This window comes from Barbus barbus (assembly GCF_936440315.1).
Source record: "Barbus barbus genome assembly, chromosome: 41".
NCBI classification, from domain to species: domain Eukaryota; kingdom Metazoa; phylum Chordata; class Actinopteri; order Cypriniformes; family Cyprinidae; genus Barbus; species Barbus barbus.
This window is the reverse complement of record NC_136719.1, coordinates 7,732,201-7,752,005: the sequence shown is the minus strand read 5'-3', so window position 1 is coordinate 7,752,005 and position 19,805 is coordinate 7,732,201. Positions and strand designations below refer to the sequence as shown.

At 40.7% G+C, this 19,805-nt stretch overlaps 1 protein-coding gene across 3 annotated transcripts in view; it reads left to right on the top strand.

Annotated features, from left to right (window-relative positions):
- The window catches only part of LOC306860696 (extracellular sulfatase Sulf-2-like), a 178,221-nt gene that overhangs the window by 15,035 nt on the left and 143,381 nt on the right, over window positions 1–19,805 (top strand). The gene's annotated exons all lie outside the window — the stretch shown is intronic.

Sequence of the window (19,805 nt, the reverse complement as noted above, 5' to 3'; positions counted from 1 at the left end):
TGCTTTGATAAAAGCCCTTCTTTATCATGCCAAAACATCTTTGAATATTTAATCTTGAGAGATTAAAGCAGTCTCTCACTTTCTCTTTTTCTTTTCTTTTTTCATCCAGTCTGCGCTTTCTCTCTCTCTCTCATTTCACACATCACTGCGTTCACTCGTCTCCCCGCTTATCTGCCCACCTCTTTATTGGCCCTCTATCCTGGCCTGTTCTCTTAACATGCCTACAATTTAGCTCTACCAATAAAACTATCTCACAAGTAGATAAGCCTGACCTAATACAGCTTTATGAGGAGCTAAGGTAATTTAAGTCATTTTGTTTAATTCTGTTTGGTCACTCAGGGATCCACTTCATTTACTTTCTCCAATTTTCTTCAAATTTGTGCGAAAGGCTAATTGTGTTGGTCATGAGGTCTCCATGTGAATGACAGAGGGAAAGTTAAATTTAACAATGAGAAAGCGCTACAGAATTGAGCCAGAAAGAAGTCTTTGAGCAGTGCCATGTAAAGCTCATGTTCGTTTGAGTGTGGGTATACTTTATATATTTTTAACATTTAAAAATTGACACTGATTAAAGTGGCAACAAGAAAAGCGGTTTATACATTCAACTGAAAATGGTTAGTTGCATAGTCACACTCTCATTTTTAAAGCCTCCAGAATGGAGTCCCATAGATTTCCATTCTAAGTACATTACTGTATTTGTTTTTATGAACTGGTAGACAAGTGAAAATTAATTAATTGGCATTCCACGGACGTTGCCAGTAGAGCTTAACTGGTATTGAGCCCAGAACATGATATTAAAGTGAAGTTGTGAGAATAAGTTGTGATAAGATGATTAACAGGATTTCATTAGGCCAACATTGATTGGGCAGCATGAACCAATACATCATTGCGAAGCGACATTGAAAAGCCAATTAGAGTGGGAGTTCGTGGAAGGACTGGAGACATGAGGTGTGTAGTAATGTGTTGTTGACTGACTGTGGAGCTGAAGAGTCACATACTAAATTTGAAATGAAGCTTCAAAAGAAGAACAATGCATTCCACGTGATAAAGACTGAACGCATAAGAAAATGTGACCAAACCTGCTGATTTTATGAAAAATGTTCATGTTGAAATTTAGCACATTTGCAAGACAGTTTGTTCACTCCCATTCCAACCGTTTTAGGTCAGTTAGATTATTTTTTAAGACATCAATACTTTTATTCAGCAAGGATGCGTTAAGCTGACAATAAAGACATTGATAATATTACAAAAGATTTCCGTTTACAAAAATTATGATCATTTGAATTTTATATTAATCAAATAATCCTTAAAAAAATGTACCACTGTTTCCACAAATATATTAAGCAGCACAACTGTTTTCAGCATTGATGACAATAAGAAATGTTTCTTGAGGAGCAAATCAGGATATTAAAATGATCATGTGACACTAAAGATAGGAGTAATGATGCTAAAAAGTCTTTACATCACTGGAATAAATTACTTTTTAAAATATATGTGACCCTGGACAATGCAGAAAAGCTGAGCAAATGTGTCGGAAGATGAAACTCGAAATTCACTATAGCATCTATAAAGACAGCCTTCATGCTTTCAATGTGGAACTAGCCACAGCTAGACAGACCTTCTTTTCAAACTTCATAAACAGTAACTTAAAACAACACTCGCACTCTTTCTGCGACTGTTGAGAGACTGACAAAGCCCCCAAGTCAGATCCCCAGTGAAATGCTCTCCGACAGCAGATGCAATGAGTTTGCTTCCTTCTTTTCTGAGAAGATCAATAATATCAGAAAGGAGATTGGCACATCCTCAAATTATGCAGAGGTCACACAGATTCGACTGCAATTTCAAAAAGAAGCAAAATTTTGGAAGAAATAGTACAGCATCTTAAATCGTCAACCTGCTATCTTGACTCACTTCCCACAACTTTTTTCAAAAGTGTGCTTAACTCTTTAGAAGCTGATATCTTAGAAGTATCTTTTCCAAACTCCCTTAAAACTGCCATTGTTAAGCCCCTTCTGAAAAAGCGCAATCTTGATAACACCATGTTGAGCAACTATAGACCAATATCAAATCTTCCTTTCATAGGTAAGATTATTGAAAAAGTAGTTTTTAATCAGCTGAACAACTACTTAAACTCAAATGGATACCTGAACAATTTTCAATCTGGTTTCCGAGCGCATCACAGCACAGAGACCGCACTCATTAAATGATAGTCGCTTTAATTGTGATTCCGGCAAAATATCAGTGCTGATACTATTAGATCTTAGTGCTGCGTTTGACACTGTCGATCATAACATACTTCTAGAGAGACTGGAAAACTGGGTCGGGCTTTCTGGGATGGCACTCAAATGGTTCAGGTCATACTTAGAAGTGAGAGGTTATTATGTGAGTATAGGAGAGCGTAAGTCTAAGTGGACGGACATGACATGCGGAGTCCCACAAGGCTCAAGTGGACGGCCATGACATGCGGAGTCCCACAAAGCTCAATTCTTGCACCGCTCTTGTTTAGCTTATGCTCCCACTAAGTCAGATAATGAGGAAGAACCAAATTGCATGATATGCTGATGATACCCAGATTTACCTAGCCTTATCTCCAAATGACTATAGCCCCATTGACTCCCTCTGCCAATGCATTGATGAAATTAACAGTTGGATGTGCCAAAACGTTCTTCAGTTAAACAAGGAGAAAACTCAAGTCATTGCATTTGGAAACAAAGATGAAGTTCTCAAAGTGAATGCATACCTTGACTCTAGGGGTCAAACAACTAAAAATCAAGTCAGAAATCTTGGGGTGATTCTGGAGACAGACCTTAGTTTCAGTAGTCATGTCAAAGCAGTAACTAAATCAGCATACTATCATCTCAAAAACATTGCAAGGATTAGATGTTTTGTTTCCAGTCAAGACTTGGAGAAACTTGTTCATGCCTTTATCACCAGCGGGGTGGATTATTGTAATGTCTCCTCACCGGCCTTCCCAAGAAGACCATTAGACAACTGCAGCTCATCCAGAATGCTGCCGCCAGGATTCTGACTAGAACCAGAAAATCTGAGCATATCACACCAGTCCTCAGGTCCTTACACTGGCTTCCAGTTACATTTAGGGTTGATTTTAAAGTACTTTTACTTGTTTATAAGTCACTCAATGGCCTAGGACCTAAATATATTGCTGATATGCTCACTGAATATAAACCTAACAGACCACTCAGATCATTAGGATCGAGTCAGTTAGAAATACCAAGGGTTTACACAAAACAAGGGGAGTCCGCTTTTAGCTATTATGCTGCCCGCAGTTGGAACCAGCTTCCAGAAGAGATCAGATGTGCTAAAACATTAGCCACATTTAAATCAAGACTCAAAACTCATCTGTTTAACTGTGCATTTGTTGAATGAGCACTGTGCTATGTCCGAACTGACTGCACTGTATTTTATGTATAATCATTTTCTATTCTTAACTGTTTTAAATTTATTTTAAATATAATTTTAAAAATCCTTGTTTTTATTATTATTTTTAATTCCTTGTTTTTATTGCTGTGATTATTATTTTTAATGACAGTGGTGCTTTTTACATAAAAGCACTTTGAATTACCACTGTGTATGAAATGTGCTATATAAATAAACTTGCCTTGCCTTGGACCACAAAACCAGTCATAAGGGTCAATTTTCGGAAATTGAGATTTATACATCATCTGAAAGCTGAATAAATAAGATTTCTATTCATGTATGGTTTAGGACAATATTTGGCCGAGATACAACTATTTGAAAATCTGGAATCTGAGGGTGCAAAAAATCAAAATATTGAGAAAAGCGCCTTTAAAGTTGTCCAAACTAAGTTGCATATTGCTGTTGCAATGCATATTACTAATCAAAAATTAAGTTTTAATATATTTACGGTGGGAAATTTACAAAACATCTTCATGGAACATGATCTTTACTTAATATCCTAATGATTTTTGGCATACATCAATGTTTCAACTTAACTCTTAAGATTGTTGAGATTTGTTCTGGAACATTTGAACAAAAAATTTTTTTTTTAATAATCAGGAAAAAAAAATCAGTATTTCTTCATTTACCATCAATTTATTCTCACTGCTATAAAATACATTAGTTATTAAAAACTACTTGTCAAATCAGATTTTTTTTCTCTCTTTCACAAGGGGTAGTTCTCCCTTATTTGTCTCTGTTAACATTGCACTGCATGGACCATTTCATAAAAGGACCATTATTTCAAGCTTATGCAACTGGATTTAAGAACCATTAATCATTGATTCCCACGTGAGTGCAAAAAAATAAAATAAAAAAAAAACACCTAATGAGCGCCAGAGTACACTCTCATCCAACAGAACTAAATAGTTAACGGAATGGTACGTTTGACTCATAGACTGCAAAATTAAATAAGAAATGTGAAGTCTGTTTTATAATTCCCAATGAAGGCCGCATTTGACAGTATGTAGGACTTGTGCTGACTTGTGCTGTCCTGCCAAAGCCAGCCAGGTGAACCAAATGACATACTGAACATACTGACATACTGACATTTAAAGGCAGAACTTAGCAATAAATGCGCTCACCGTTACTCTGAAGTGGACTTCAGAAAAGAAAGAGAGTTGAAAATTAATGTGAAGCAGAGAGAGCGAGCGATGGAGATATTTTATCCTCTGCAGGGGCTTGTAAATATAAACTGATGCAGCTGTCAAATATTAGCGATATCTGATATGTCGGAGCTGTAAGTTACTGTCATAATCGCATTTAAAAGAACACCTCATGCATAGGCTTGTGTGTACACGTGTTTAGTGAAGCATCCTTGTTTACTTGTAAGAACAACAGGAAAAGCATAGCCTGGGGACTAATCTAAATTGAGTGATGGTGTGTCTGTCAAGTTGCTAGTCTACTTTGTTAATGACTGTCGTCGGGATGTGAGTCTTCCCGAAAGAATGCTATCGCATACGCAAACCAATTTTCCAACTTATTCTCTACAGCCAAATCAATTTCAAGCTCTCGGACAACTCCTGCTAGCATTTAGCGAGTTTATTGGTGCTCTTGTTGAGTTTATTACTCGGCATACAATGAAAAGGCAGCAGGTTTAATTCTTGCACGCTAAAGACTGTGGAAAACAGATAAAACGCAAGAGCGGGAGATGAAAGTGAACCCGTAATAAAAGAAACAAAATGAATACACAGGGGTAAAAAGGGAAGCTTAATGACTATGTTTGACTGACAGGGATTAGCGCTGTAAGCACACATGGTGTGATTTGGGTAATTACAGTAGTGCTTTCCTGCTAAAACTGACTGTTTCCTTGACGCTCTAAAGGAGTCCTTGAGGAGCTGTGCGGGTGACTTGACACTCCAATAAAAATGGCTCAGAGGAAAACAGATCCGGTATCGCCTCTCGCCTTGTTAACATCATCAAATAAAACAAGCGCTTGAGGAAAAGTTGCAAAAAGCGCAGTGATCTTTCTCTCCCTGCACAGACGTCACTCAAAACTCCTGCCGTGGGGCGCATCATGTATGCTTCTGTGAGCGAAAACTGAATTCTTGAAATGAAAACTGTTAGTGCACCCTGTGATAACAGCTGAATTTACTAGATTTTCACATTTTCTGAGGAGCTTGTCCATACAAAACTTGCTTTCATGATGGCATGATGGTGTTGTGGTGGCCTGCCAGTCGGTTACTATGCAGATGCTAAGATGTGGCATGTTTGAAAAGGAGTTTTGTGTGTTTGCTAAGGCATTGCTTGATGCCATTAAAGGGATAGTTCACCCAAAAATTTTAATTCTGTCATCAGTTACTCACTCATGTCCTTCCAAACCAATAAGCCTTCCTTTCAAATTTGAAACGCATATAAATATATTTTTGAGAAACTTGAGAGATTTCTGTCACTCCATTAAAAGTCAGTTGCACGGATGCTTTGATGCTTCAAAAAGTTCATGAAGATGGTAGAAGTAATCCACATGGTTGATCAGTATAATCCACAATCACTTAATGTGATTAGCAGATCAAATTTAAGATTTTTATTCACATATTAACAATCTGTGAATTTATAAATATACATAGGGCACATCAAATATGGTGAACGGAATATCTGTGAAAACAAACCTCATTGGATGAGGCTTTTTGAAACAAGATTTTGGTGGAATGGACCTTCAATGGAGGGACATAAATCTTCAGATTTCATTAAAATTATCATCTTTTGTGTTCTGAAGATGAACAAAAGTCTTATGGAATGACGAGTTAAAATATCATGGTGTTATTTTGAAATACAGTTTTTTATTAATATTTTGAATGAACTTTTTTCTATATACTATCACATATAAATATATATGTATATGGGAACACTTTAGAATAGGGAACACTTATTCACTATTAACTATGACTTTCCCCTCAATAAACTCCTAATTTGCTGCTTATTAATAGTTAGTAAGGTAGTCGTTAAGTTTAGGTATTGGGTAGAATTAGGGATGTAGAATAAGGCATTAATATGTGCTTAATTACTACTAATAAATGGCTAATATTCTAGTAATATGCATGCTAATAAGCAACTAGTTAAGAGACCCTAAAACAAAGTGCTACCATATACAGTATATATATATAATTTGTTTTTGTTTTTTTTACTTTTAAAAAAACAACTTTAACTAATATATATATATATATATATATATATATATATATATATATATATATTAGTTAAAGTTTAAAAATTTTGTTTTTGATCATTTTTATTACATATAATTTGTTTTTTTATTTAATTTAATATATAATGTAGTAATAATTGATTTAGTTTTCGTTATTTTACATGAAATAAAAAATGCTGAAATAAAGATTAAGTTAATATGTATGTGTGTGAGCGTGTTTTATATCTCTAAGGTTTTATTTTTATTTAACTATTAACCCTGATTTACATCTTGATTGCATCAATATAAATATGGGTATATACATACATCTTAATTTACATTGTTCTTTAAAAAAAAAAAAACCAATGTTTATAGGGATTAGAAATAGAAATTGGGGAAGGGCTTTAAAGCACTCTCTTTGGGGAGAGAAATATGAGAAGTGAGGTGAAAATTACAAGTTCAGTCGCTTAGAAAACTAATAGCACACCTTTCCTCGCCAAGCCAGCTGATCTGAAGTGTGATCCATGTCTGCAGCATTAACAGTGTGAGATGAGTTACCCACTGAACTTTAATATTTAGTTTGAATCTCTAACCTTAATCATGAGCAAGTATAATAGTGATGTACCCTAGCTAACACTGCTAATTGCTGAAGTTGAGGCTCTGAGAATTGAAACATCTAAATGTTTTCTATTCTGATCAATGTTTGCTAAGTTTATCCTTTATAAATGAGTTAAACATAAATGTTAACAATGGGTCATGTTTGTCAAAAAGATTGCATCAGTTTGTTAAATTAAATCTACAGTGTAACATTCAAGGTGTGTGTGTGTGTTGTGTGTGTGTGTGGCTTCATGAAGATGTCAGGCCTCTGATAAGGTCCAACAGGACCTCTACTGCCCTTGTCTGTTTGTAGATCAGCCGTATAGATCAGGAGAAAATTGTACAAACCTCTATATTGTGTTTGCATTGAGCTGCCTCACCACACACACGCTGTTGTAGCTTTTCAATAGCTTTATGCTAATCAGTTCGCCATCGTTTTTCCCCTTGCATGTGACTGATTGCCTGGCTTGTGTGTGTGGTCGGGCACTTGAAGGTCAGTAAGATGACTGCTCTTGTGGGATTTCTCTACTGTTTATCCCCTCTTTCTTTAATTGGGTGCTTGAAAGGCCTCTGGAATTAATTGACTCGGAGAAAGGGATGAAATGCGGATGAGAAATAGAAACAGTGAAGGGATAACAGATGGAATTAAAACTAGGCTGCCTGAAAGTTGCAACTCTCCTTGAATTGATTTCAGGGCTTACAGGCGAAGGGAGGCAAAGTGTTTGTTAAAACCAAGACTTACTAAACCTAGATCATGCCATTTTCTATTCTTAAAAAGATTATAATTTCCTGTGCTAAATCCTAAAAACACTTGAATGTCTTTGCATTAGAAAATATTAAACCATCTGGCATTCAAATTTACACAGATGAGGTAAAAGAAAATCTGTTTCAAATGAAGATAAAAGGTATTGTGAGACTTCGTGGTTGTCAAATGTGGGTCATACACGTGCTTAAGGTGATGAATTACACCTGTGGTTACTTTACTAGCTGTGCATTGTCATTTGAGAGGATGATAACTCCTCTCCTGTAGCCTCATGGTATTGTGAAGTGCCCATCAGGTCCACATTTTAAAATCTCAATGGAGGCAGCAAATAATTTGAACATTACTCATTTGACAGACTGCTTTTTGGATATTATATAGAAGGGAAGTAGTAATTTCTGGGCACAGAAATTGAAAAAAAGAAAAAAGAAAAGGGAAGTTAGTTCTGAGAAAAAACTTTTTGTTTTGTTTTTGTTTTTTTTTTGTGCCAGTTGGTTGATATTTTGTCTAAATTGTTATTTATGTAAGTAACTACACTGAACAAAATTATAAACGCAACACTTTTGTTTTTGCCCCCATTTTTCATGAGCTGAACTCAAAGGTCTAAGACTTTTTCTATGTACACAAAAGGCCTATTTCTCTCAAATATTGTTCACAAATCTGTCTAAATCTGTGTTAGTGAGCACTTCTCCTTTGCCAAGATAATCCATCCACCTCACAGGTGTGGCATATCAAGATGCTGATTAGACAGCATGATTATTCCACAGGTGTGCATTAGGCTGGCCACAATAAAAGGCCACTCTAAAATGTGCAGTTTGAGCGTGCAATTGGCATGCTGACTGCAGGAATGTCCACCAGAGCTGTTGCCCGTGAATTGAATGTTCATTTCTCTACCATAAGCCGTCTCCAAAGACATTTCAGAGAATTTGGCAGTACATCCAACCGGCCTCACAACCTCTGTAACGGGGCAAACGAGACGTGAGACTTGCGGATCCAAGTGCAAGCTTTTATTTACAGGCATGGTCAATAACAGGCAGGGTCGAATAAACAGCAAACAGGTATAGAGAGGGCAAGACAGAAGAGTACTCAAGTAAACAGGCGTGGTCGGCGATCGGCGTACAATATCCAAAAGGGCTTGACAGAAGGGGAAATCCAGGTATATGAGCAGTAGTCCAAAAGAGGTGTAAACAGAGTCCAAACGGCAAGGCAAATGGTAAATCCAGGAAACACGGGCAAGAATCAAAACTAGAAAAACACACAAGGCAAGACTATGACAACAAAGTGGGTTCCGTATCGCAGCTAAAACTAGGAGAGTTATAAATGCAGAACAATACTGGAACTAAACAGAAAAACACAGAATGGCTCGGTAAGGCAGCTAACACTAGGGGAGTGATAAACGCAATACAATCCTCAGCAGAGAGGAAGAGGAAGTCCATGGTTTAAGTAGGGTGTGTGATTGTGTGATAATTCTCAGGTGTGAGCATGATTAGTGCAATCAGCTGTATATGTGTCGTCAGTGCAATGGATGATGGGAATTGTAGTTCGTGGGTGAAGTGCAACAGTAGTGTGGTGTAAGAGTCCCTGTGGTGAGTGAGTGACCTCTGGTGGTGAGTGAATGGAAGTTCATGGCCAGGATTCATGACAACCACAGACCATGTGTAACCTCACCAGCCCAGGACCTCCACATCCAGCATCTTCACCTCCAAGATCGTTTGAGACCAGCCACCCGGACAGCTGCTGCAAAAATCGGTTTGCATAACAAAAGGATTTCTGCACAAACTGTCAGAAACCGCCTCAGGGAAGCTCATCTGCATGCTCGTCATCCTCATCGGGGTCTCGACCTGACTGCAGTTCGTCATCGTAACCGACTTGAGTGATCGAGTGGCCCATGGTGGCGGTGGGATTATGGTATGGGCAGGCGTATGTTATGGACAATGATCACAGGTGCATTTTATTGATGGCATTTTGAATGCACAGAGATACCGTGACGAGATCCTGAGGCCCATTGTTGTGCCATTCATCCACGACCGTTGCACATGTTGCAGCATGATAATGCACGGCCCCATGTTGCAAGGATCTGTACACAATTCCTGGAAGCTGAAAACATCCCAGTTCTTGCATGGCCAGCATACTCACTGGACATGTCAGCCATTGAGCATGTTTGGGATGCACTGGATCGGCGCATACAACAGTGTGTTCCAGTTCCTGCCAATATTCAACAACTTTGCACAGCCATTGAAGAGGAGTGGACAACCTGATCAACTCTATGCGAAGGAGATGTGTTGCACTGCATGAGGAAAATGGTTGTCACACCAGATCCTGACTGGTTTTCAGACCCCCCCCCCCGCAGGACCCCGTCAAAACAGTAAAACTGCACATTTTAGAGTGGCCTTTTTAAGGCACACCTGTGGAATAATCATGCTGTCTAATTAGCATCTTGATATGCCACACCTGTCAGGTGGATGGATTATCTCGGCAAAGGAGAAGTGCTCACTAACACAGATTTAGACAGATTTGTGAACAATATTTGAGATAAATAGGCCTTTTGTGTACATAAAAAAAGTCTTAGATCTTTGAGTTCAGCTCATGAAAAATGGGGGCAAAAACAAAAGTGTTGCGTTTATAATTTTGTTCAGTGTATATATCTTTTGGGGCCATTTAAAACTTTGGGATCAGTAAGATTTTTTTTTTTTAAGGAAGTCTATATATGTATATATGTATGTATATACACACACACACACATACATACATACACAGTGCCTTCCGTGCAAAAGTATTCATACCTCTTCATTTTTTCACATTGTGTTCACATTTATGTTGCTGCCTTGTGTTAAACTGCTTTAAATTACTGCTTTAAGTTTTTGTCCACATCTACACTCCATACACCATAATGACAAAGCAGTTTAGTAACAACTATTAAAAATAAAACAAATTAAATTATAACATTGCATAAGTTTGCATACCTTTTTCTGGGACACTTTTTTCTGGGAAATTTAGCTCAGGAGCATTCATAGTGTATTGCTTGTACTGTAGATGTTACTATATTTTGAGTGGAGTTAACCTGTAGCAAATTTTATTGAATGGGTATGATTTGGAAAGGTGCACACACCTCTTAATAAAAGGCTGAAAATGCATATCAGAGCACAAAACCCTAAGGTCAAAGGAACTGACTGTAGAGCTCAGAAACATGTGTCAAGCCACATATCTAGGGAAGGGTTCAGAAAAAATTCTGCTGCATTGAAGGCTTACATAAGCATGTAGCCTCCATTATTCTGAATGGAAGAAGTTTGGAAGAGCCAGGACTCTTCCTAGAGCTGATCTTCTGGCCAAACTGAGCAATCAGTGGAGTAGAGTCTTGTTTAGAGTGGTGACCAAGAAGCTGATGGTCACTCTAGTTGAGCTCCATAATCATATATGGAGATGGAAAAAACTTACAGAAGGACAAACATCACTCCACTAATCTGGGCTTTATGGCAGTGTGGGCAGACTCAATTCTGAAGACACATGAAAACCCTCTTGGAATTTGCAAAACAAAACACCTAAAGGACCCTCAAACTTTTATAATTTTACAAAATATATTTATATTTAATATTTAATATATTTATATTTATATTTATAATGTTATAAAATATATATTTTTTTCAAATAAATGCTGTTTATTTGACCCTTCTGCTAATCAGAGATTCATTCCCGGTTTCCACAAAAAATATTAAGCACAGCACAGTTTTTAATGTTGATGACAATAAGTGATTCTTGAGCAGCAAATCAGCATATCTTGAATGATCATGTGACACTGAAGACAAGAGTAATGATGCTGCAAATTCAGCTTTGCATCAAAGGAATATATTACATTTGAAAATATATTCAATTGTACACCTGTCTCACTGACATGTGTAACAAATTACAGCTCAACTAGTTTGCCATTGCACGTACGCTCAAGAACATTCTCACATTTTTTACAGCTTTGCCCAGTCTGAATAAATGCAGGGGCTCTGGTGTGGTTCACCGTTACTTTTTTAAATTGCCCCATGGACCAGCGGTCATCAGCTTGTCTTACCAGGCTCAGCAACTATCTAAATGATTAATCTAAGTCTGGGAGCATGGGCGCATCACAGCAAACCCCAGAGGCCAGACAGGTTTAGTGTCCAGACAGAGAGACAGAGCATATCAGACATTTTACCCTGTATCTTTTTTGATAAATATAATAAATGTCGGAGCAGTGGCCCTGTGGTTAGTGCACCAGACACGAAAACCAATGAAAGAGACGCAAGCTCAATTCCATCTCATATCATATACTGATCCCTCTTTTTCGTTCTATCATTTCCTCTCTCCTCTCATACCATGTGTCTAAAATCTCACAGTGACTTAACAGGCAGAGTTTGTGTATGAAGACAAGGAAACTTGGCTTTCAAGGCACCCTAACACCACGTCTATTCAGAATTAAAATAGAAATTGATGTAAAATATAATGCATGTGACCTACCAGTGCTTACCTACTGGTACTTTACACATATAGTAGAAAGAGGCTAATTTGCCATTATCTGGCTGCTCAGGTCGTAATCACTCATGAGTTTGTTGTGTGCATTTTCTCCTCTCTTCTCTGAACAAATAAGTCAGCATTTCTTAAGTGTTGTATTAATTTCTGGCTTATTGAGGAAGCTGGGCAGCAGCAGGAATTAATTGCATCATTGCAATAGTTATGTGAAGCAGCAGCATGCTGCATGGTGATTAAAAGTTCTTCACATGGAATATGAATAAGAGCATAAATCACGCTAAGCGGTGAGCCGCGTAATGAGAAAAAAACAGATCACGTGGTGCATCGGGGCCAATCCACCCCTCAGCAATTTCTGAAGGTACACCTTGAGTGTAGAGGGAGAGCGTCCTTTATCCAGCAGCTCTTGCAGGAAGGACAGAATCACTGCTAACTCAGAGGTAGAGGGGTCTTCACTGCGGTTTAGGCACCATTCGGATAAAACCGACCATTTAAGGGCATAGAGGCGTCTCGTAGACGGGGCTCTTGCTTCAGAAATGGTGTTCAGCACTCGCTCTGGGAGGCCGGAAGGCTTCCATCGAGCGGCCAAAGGTGAAGGGCCCACAGATCGGGACGGGGGTGCCATAATGATCCGTTCGCCTGAGAGAGAAGGTCCCGTCTCAGGGGCACGGGCCAGGGGGCTGCGGTTAGCAGCTGAGTCAGCTCCGACAACCAAGGTTGGGTCTCCCACAAGGGGGCCACCAATAAGACCTTGTGTCCTTGTTCCCTGATCCGCCTGATGACCTGTGGAATCAGGGCGACTGGAGGGAATGCATAAAGGAGGAGGTTGGGCCAGTCGTGGGCCAACGCGTCCTTGACCTTCGAATAATAAGCTGGGCAGTGAAAGTTGTCTTTGGAGGCGAAAAGGTCTACTTCGGCCTTGCCAAAGATCTTCCAGATCGTCTAAACCGTCTGCGGATGGAGCATCCACTCTTCCGAGGGGACGTTGCTCCGAGATAACATATCCGCTCCTTGGTTTAGTCTGCCCGGCAAGTGTGCTGCTCTCAGCGAGCGCAGGTTGAGCTGAGCCCACTCCAGAAGGCGCTCTACTAGAATGAAGAGGCGCTTCGAGGAGAGACCGCCCTGGTGATTTATATAGGACACCACGGACATGCTGTCTGAGCGGATAAGCACATGGTGTCCCATTAGCTCTGGCAGGAAAAACTGGCAGGCTCGACATTCTGCTAGCATCTCTAAGCAGTTGATGTGGAGACCTTTCTCCGCCTTCGACCAAAGGTCGGTTCGCCATCGCACAGCGCTCCCCAACCCATGTTGGAGGCGTCTGTCGTGACAACTTTCCTGTTGCAGACCATCCCTATGGTCACGCCCCTTTTCCAACCATCGTGGGTTCTTCCAGGGGGCCAGGGCTGTCACACAGGCCTGGTTCACCCTGATATGCAGGCGACCGTGTCGCCATGCGTGGGGTGGAACCCGTGGTTTCAACCAGCGCTGAAGGGGCCGTATGCGGAGTAGGCCCAGCTGTAGCACCGGTGATGCTGCGGCCATGAGGCCCAGCATTCTCTGAAATGCTTTGATGGGGCGAGCGGTGCCGCTCTTGAAGGAGGCCGCAAGCTTTTGAATGGCCAGAGCGCGTTCTGGCGCTACCACAGTTGGCTGGGAAACAGTGCGCTCTTGGCAAAATTGACCCTGAGCCCCAGGCGCTCTAAGTGGCTGAGGAGGAGGGTTCTGTGCGAAAGTAGTTACATCTCTGACTGGGCCAGAATGAGCCAGTCGTCGAGGTAGTTGAGAATGCGGATTCCCATCTGTCTTAGAGGGGAAAGAGCTGCATCCATGCACTTCGTAAAAGTGCGTGGGGCCAGAGACAGTCCAAAGGGAAGGACCGTGTACTGATAAGCCACTCCCTCGAAGGCGAATCTCAAGAATCGTCTGTGATGGGGAGCTATCTGGACGTGAAAGTATGCGTCTTTCAGGTCCAGAGAACAGAACCAGTCCTCTGTGCGAATCTGCGAGAGGATCTGCTTCAGTGTGATCATCCTGAACGACCTCCTCATGAGGGTGCGATTCAGGCGTCTGAGATCGAGGATGGGCCGGAGGCTGCCATCCTTTTTGGGAACGAGGAAGTAACGGGCGATCGACCGCACTGAGGCAGGACGCTCGTGATGGAAGGAAGAGGAAATTTGCTCTCTTTTCGAGAATGTTTGTGTTTTATTTTGTCCGCTATAACAGCGGATGGTTGCAAGGGCGCTTGTACGGGCCCTGTGTTTGCAACAGACACAATGTCCTCTGCACCCGGCAATGAACGGGCTGGGGGTGTTTGGCGGGCGGTCCGGCCATGGCGGGACTCGGCCCTCTCCTCTTCCTGCCCTGCAGATCAGGAAGACGCCGGAGGCGCAGGGTCCAACACTATCCTGGGTCGGGGGCCCTGGCGCTTCGGAAAGGGGTGGCATCTGGCGGAGCGGGAACGCCCTCGCGTCTGCTGAGTCTTGGCAGGTTGAGGGGCGGAAACAGGAGGTGGAGGCTTCGCAGGCTGCTGAGTCGGCGCAGGTTTAGGGTGACTAACAGCAGCAGTAGAGCTCGAACGCTTGGGCAAGAAGTGTCGCATGGCTTGTGACACCTTCTGTGCCTCTGTGACGCGCTCAGCGAATCCTTCTACCGCAGGTCCAAAGAGGCCGATGGGGGAAATCGGGGCATCAAGGGGCATCAATTGTCTGCGTCCTTGATCTCCGTTAACGTGAGCCACAGGTGGCGCTCGAGCACCACTAGGCTGGCCATGGACCGTCCTATCGCCTGGGCGGTGGTCTTGGTGGCGCGCAGAGCCAGGTCTGTTGCACTTCTCAGTTCCCCGAGAGTCGCAGGATCAGGTTCAGACTCGTCCATAGCAGCGAAGAGTTTGGCCTGATAGACCTGTAAAACCGCCATAGAGTGAAGCGCCGAAGCCGCCTGTCCAGCTGAAGCATAGGAGCGTCCAGCGAGCGATGAAGTGGTCCTGCATGGCTTGGACGGGTGGGCGGCTTTTGCCTTCCAGCCGATGAAAATGGGTGGGCAGAGGTACGCAGCCACTGACTCATCCAATGGAGGCATCTTGTCGTACCCTTTTTCTTCAGCGCCGTCAACTGTAGTGAGGGCGGATGAAGCGGAAGTACGAAGGCGGGCGGAGTAGGGGGCGCGCCATGATTTCATCAGCTCGTCGTGAACTTCAGGGAAGAACGGCGAGGGTCACTGGTGAGGGGCCTGACCGCGCCCCGGCAGGAACCATCGTCAAGACGGCTGCGAGAAGGCTCCTCTGGTGGAGACCAATCCAGTCCCAGCTCCTTGAACACTCTTGAGAGGACACGGAAAAATCCCGGGTTTGGCGGCGCTGGGTGCTGACGAATGCGGGAGGGCGGAGTCAATAGCTGAGCCCGACAGCTCCTCGGCATCCGAAGCTGCCAATGACATGCAGTCATGCTCTTCGTCACTTCCCCCGAACGAGACCAGATCACTCGCGCTTGCAGAGGGACGCTGGTCAGGCCGTGAAAAAAGGACGGGAGAAACCTCTCTCGCACTCGCACTCGCTGTGGCCGTCATCGCAATAACAGCGAGGCATTTGAAATAGATATCGCCGGATGGCGGAAGCGAATGAGACCGGGCTTCTGTGGTGCTGGAGAGCGAGGAAAAGGAGAAGAAGGAGAAGAAATCTGAGGATCCTATGGCGAAACGGCCGCTTATATAGCCAGATAGCCCCGCCCATTCTGGCGGGATCTGGCGGGCTTCGTCGCCATAGGCTCGTGCACCTCCGCTGCCGACCATTGGTTTGTTTTATACACACTGCACGAACCAATAGGCGTGCAGTTTCACTGCGTGATTGAATAAAACTTCAGTTCAGGAGAAAAAAGGCTTTTTCCCATAGCGTCTTTAACAAGACGCAGTACGAGTGGAGTATCGATAGGGAACTATATCTATAGATATCTATAGATGCACCACATGATTCACTGATTAACCATTAAGATGAGTTAGATGAAATAATAGACAAATGTATTAAACTGAATGAGAAGACATGCAAATGAAAAGTTTGATAATAAGAGCTTTATGAAAGGCAGTTACTGTGAATGAAACATTTATATAGATGAAACAATTATTTTGTGTAGTGAAAAGGATACTTTGTGATTGTGTGTATTGTACTAAGACAATTGAAAATACGCTGAAATGTTTGAAAAAACAGCCCTTTTTAATGATCTGTTGTGATATTAGTACAAGAGTATATAAGAGTTTTGAAAATTTAACAGTTTCTTGTGAAAATAGTACCAAAGCAAATAAAAAACTTTAAAATCAAATAAATAAATGCAGTGCTTAACTCTTAACTCTTTTTGACAAAACACCCAAATTCTATCAGTCTAGAGACTGTACCATGTTTGCATGTAGTTTTTTTCTTTGCTTTTATGTTATGCTTTGCTTGTTTTGTTTTTGCTCCGTTTTTGTTTTGCTTTGCCTATGTGTTTTTTTTTTTTCTTTTTTTCTTTTTTTAGTTTTCTGCTTAGTTTCTTTTTTCTTTTTGCATTTGTTTTGGTTTTCTTTGTGTTTTATAATTGGAATAGCAGATAACAGAGCAAAGTCCACCATGCTTGTGCATTTTACCTGTAATCCAGTCTAAATTCTGTCATTACAGCTGAAGCGATCTTCCTCAGGTTGTTATATCACATTTTCGCTAGGTGTGATTTTCCTCAAATACACCATTGCAGACATAGGTCACAAAAATAGAATGGGAGATGAAGAAAAAGAGGAGAGAAATCATGACGCATGGAAAAGGGTGACAGACAGACAGAGAGGGAGATGAAAGCCGCCTCTGTATCAGTTTTCTCTCACCTATCCATCACCTTGGCGACAGCAGGTCTGTGGTTGGGCCTGTTTGCTGTCACTGAAGCTGTAGTGAGGGAAGCAGCCATTTTACATCATTGATTTACATTAGTCAGAGAAGAGAGCTGAAGAATGACTGAAGAGAGTGACTCACACGCACACACACACGCTTCCTTGTGTGCAGCCTTTTAATATTGCATTGGGTGTTTGGTGTCTGCTTTCTGCTTGATGGGGTTTAATTTAATCTACAGTGGCTAACTTTCTCTCAGTGTGGGGCTCTTTTCAACATGCTGACAATTACAGAGCGAGAGACAAGAGGGAGCAGAGGAGGAGAAAAGCAACAAAGTAACACAACAGAAGAGAGAAAAAGAAAAGGGGGATTATGTATGGTGTAAAACCTAAGAGGGAGGAGAGAATGAGTGGCGGATTAGAGGAGAGTGTGATGGAGTGACAGAGACAGAGATGTGTAAAGATGAAGAGGACAGAGGGTCAGTGTGGGCTCATGGCTGAAGGGAAGGATGTTGAATGATGGCTGAGCGTGTGCCTCCTGTCAATGTCACCTTAACATGTCTCACTGCTGCAGAGAAACACACTTCTTACAAAGACTCTCACTAAGTGGTTGACAGACTGTTGAAAGCTTTTTCCAAGTGTTCTTTCATATGAAAACATTTGACTTTTTATGCTTTAATAAGACACATATTGTGATTAGTTTTGCTTATACTTTGATTTAAAAGGTATTTCTGAAGTATTACATTTTTTGCAAAGATTGATACTTCACATTGTGTTGCTATTACTTTTCTAGGCAATTGGTCATGATCAAATGAAATGATAAAGCAGAGCCTTAGGGACTAGAATGTCTAGTTTTCAAAAATCTGGTCAAGGACTGCAGGAGGGTCAATGGATAACCTGAGATAAAAATAAAAAAATTGACATTTAGACTTCCAAAGTGTATATAACAATATAAAAAAATCATTTTTAACTGCCTATTGTTTATAATAATATACATATTTTTTTCTCACACAATTTAAATGGCTCTTTATGCATGAAAATATTTATTTATTATTAATTTAATAATTTGCTTTGGCCTCAATCAAATATTTTTACAATAAAAAAGGCAATTGTTTATAATATTAGACAAACTTTTTTTCAAAACAGTATAAATAAGTCGTTATACATGAAAATAAATATCTTTATATATAAAATAACAATATTTTACAAAAAGTATTTTTACAGCTGTCAAAGTTAGTGTTATTACTATGTTTAACACATTACCAATTTTGATAACATTACTACATTTATTTTCTTATTTTTCAGATAATATTTTCATGATGTGCTTTGGCTTTAATATTGTAAATAACAACAAAATTATTATTATTATTATTATTATTTACAGCTGTCAAAGTGAACATGCTAATTTTATGTATGTATGTATGTATTTATTTATGTATTTATTTGTTTATTTTCTTTCCATATAATTTAACAATGTGATTTGTCTTCAATAGCCTTCCAAAGTGTATACAGCAATATAAAATTATTTTTAACAACCTGTTATTTATAATAATAGACTTGTTCTTTTTCCCACACAGTTTAAATGGCTCTTTATACATGAAAACATTTAGCTACTTTTAAATTTCAGAAAGGGGCCCTTGCAATGAGATATTTAGGGGTCCTTGGGATCAAATACTTTGAAAATCCCTGTCATAGAAACTTGGGGTTGAGCTTTTCCTGATTCACCTTGCAACCTCTCAAAACACTTTAGCTACAAGATTGCTACAACCTGAATCACACCCCTCTTGGTAGTTAAATGCATCCAATGGAGAGTGACAGGAAATTATTCGAGGATCTTTGGTAATGCGCTAAGGATCAGTTGCATGCCATGCTCGACCATGTTTAATCCACACCATCACCACGGCTCACCATCCCCTACACCACAGCTCTAACGTCACAGTACTTTTTCACTCTTTGACCCTGCATTTCGCCTCAAATTCATTTTACTTACCAAATTTCACACAGTTCAGAATTGCGCACAAACGCATCTACATCTCAACAACTAGCTTCTTGAGGCTGAATAGAACACCATTTCAACTCTGCTTTTGTCTGGGTTGAATGGTGGGCCACTAATTACCTCTCTTCCTCTTTCACTCTCAGCTCTTCTGTAATACAGCTTAACATATTCACATCCCACCCTAAAGATGTTGATGAATATGCATGAGCCCCCTCAGCTTAATCCTCATGATTGACAGCTTGACATCTTAATCAGAGTGATTGATGGAGCGCCGATTCCATTCGATCGGATATCTCCTCCCTCCCTTTTTCTCTTCATACATTCCTATAGCCGTTCCCACACTGTCATTAGCCATCACGCTAAATAACTTAACCTCCCTCACTGAGGTCTCTTTAAGCTTTCATCCTGATTGCCGAGTCTAGTTTCTGGCTGCTTCGTCTGAATTAACTTGTCGCGCTCTGTTTTGCGTGCGTGTGTGTTTGTGTGTATTTTTGTGGTGTGGCGCTCACTAAGCCCCC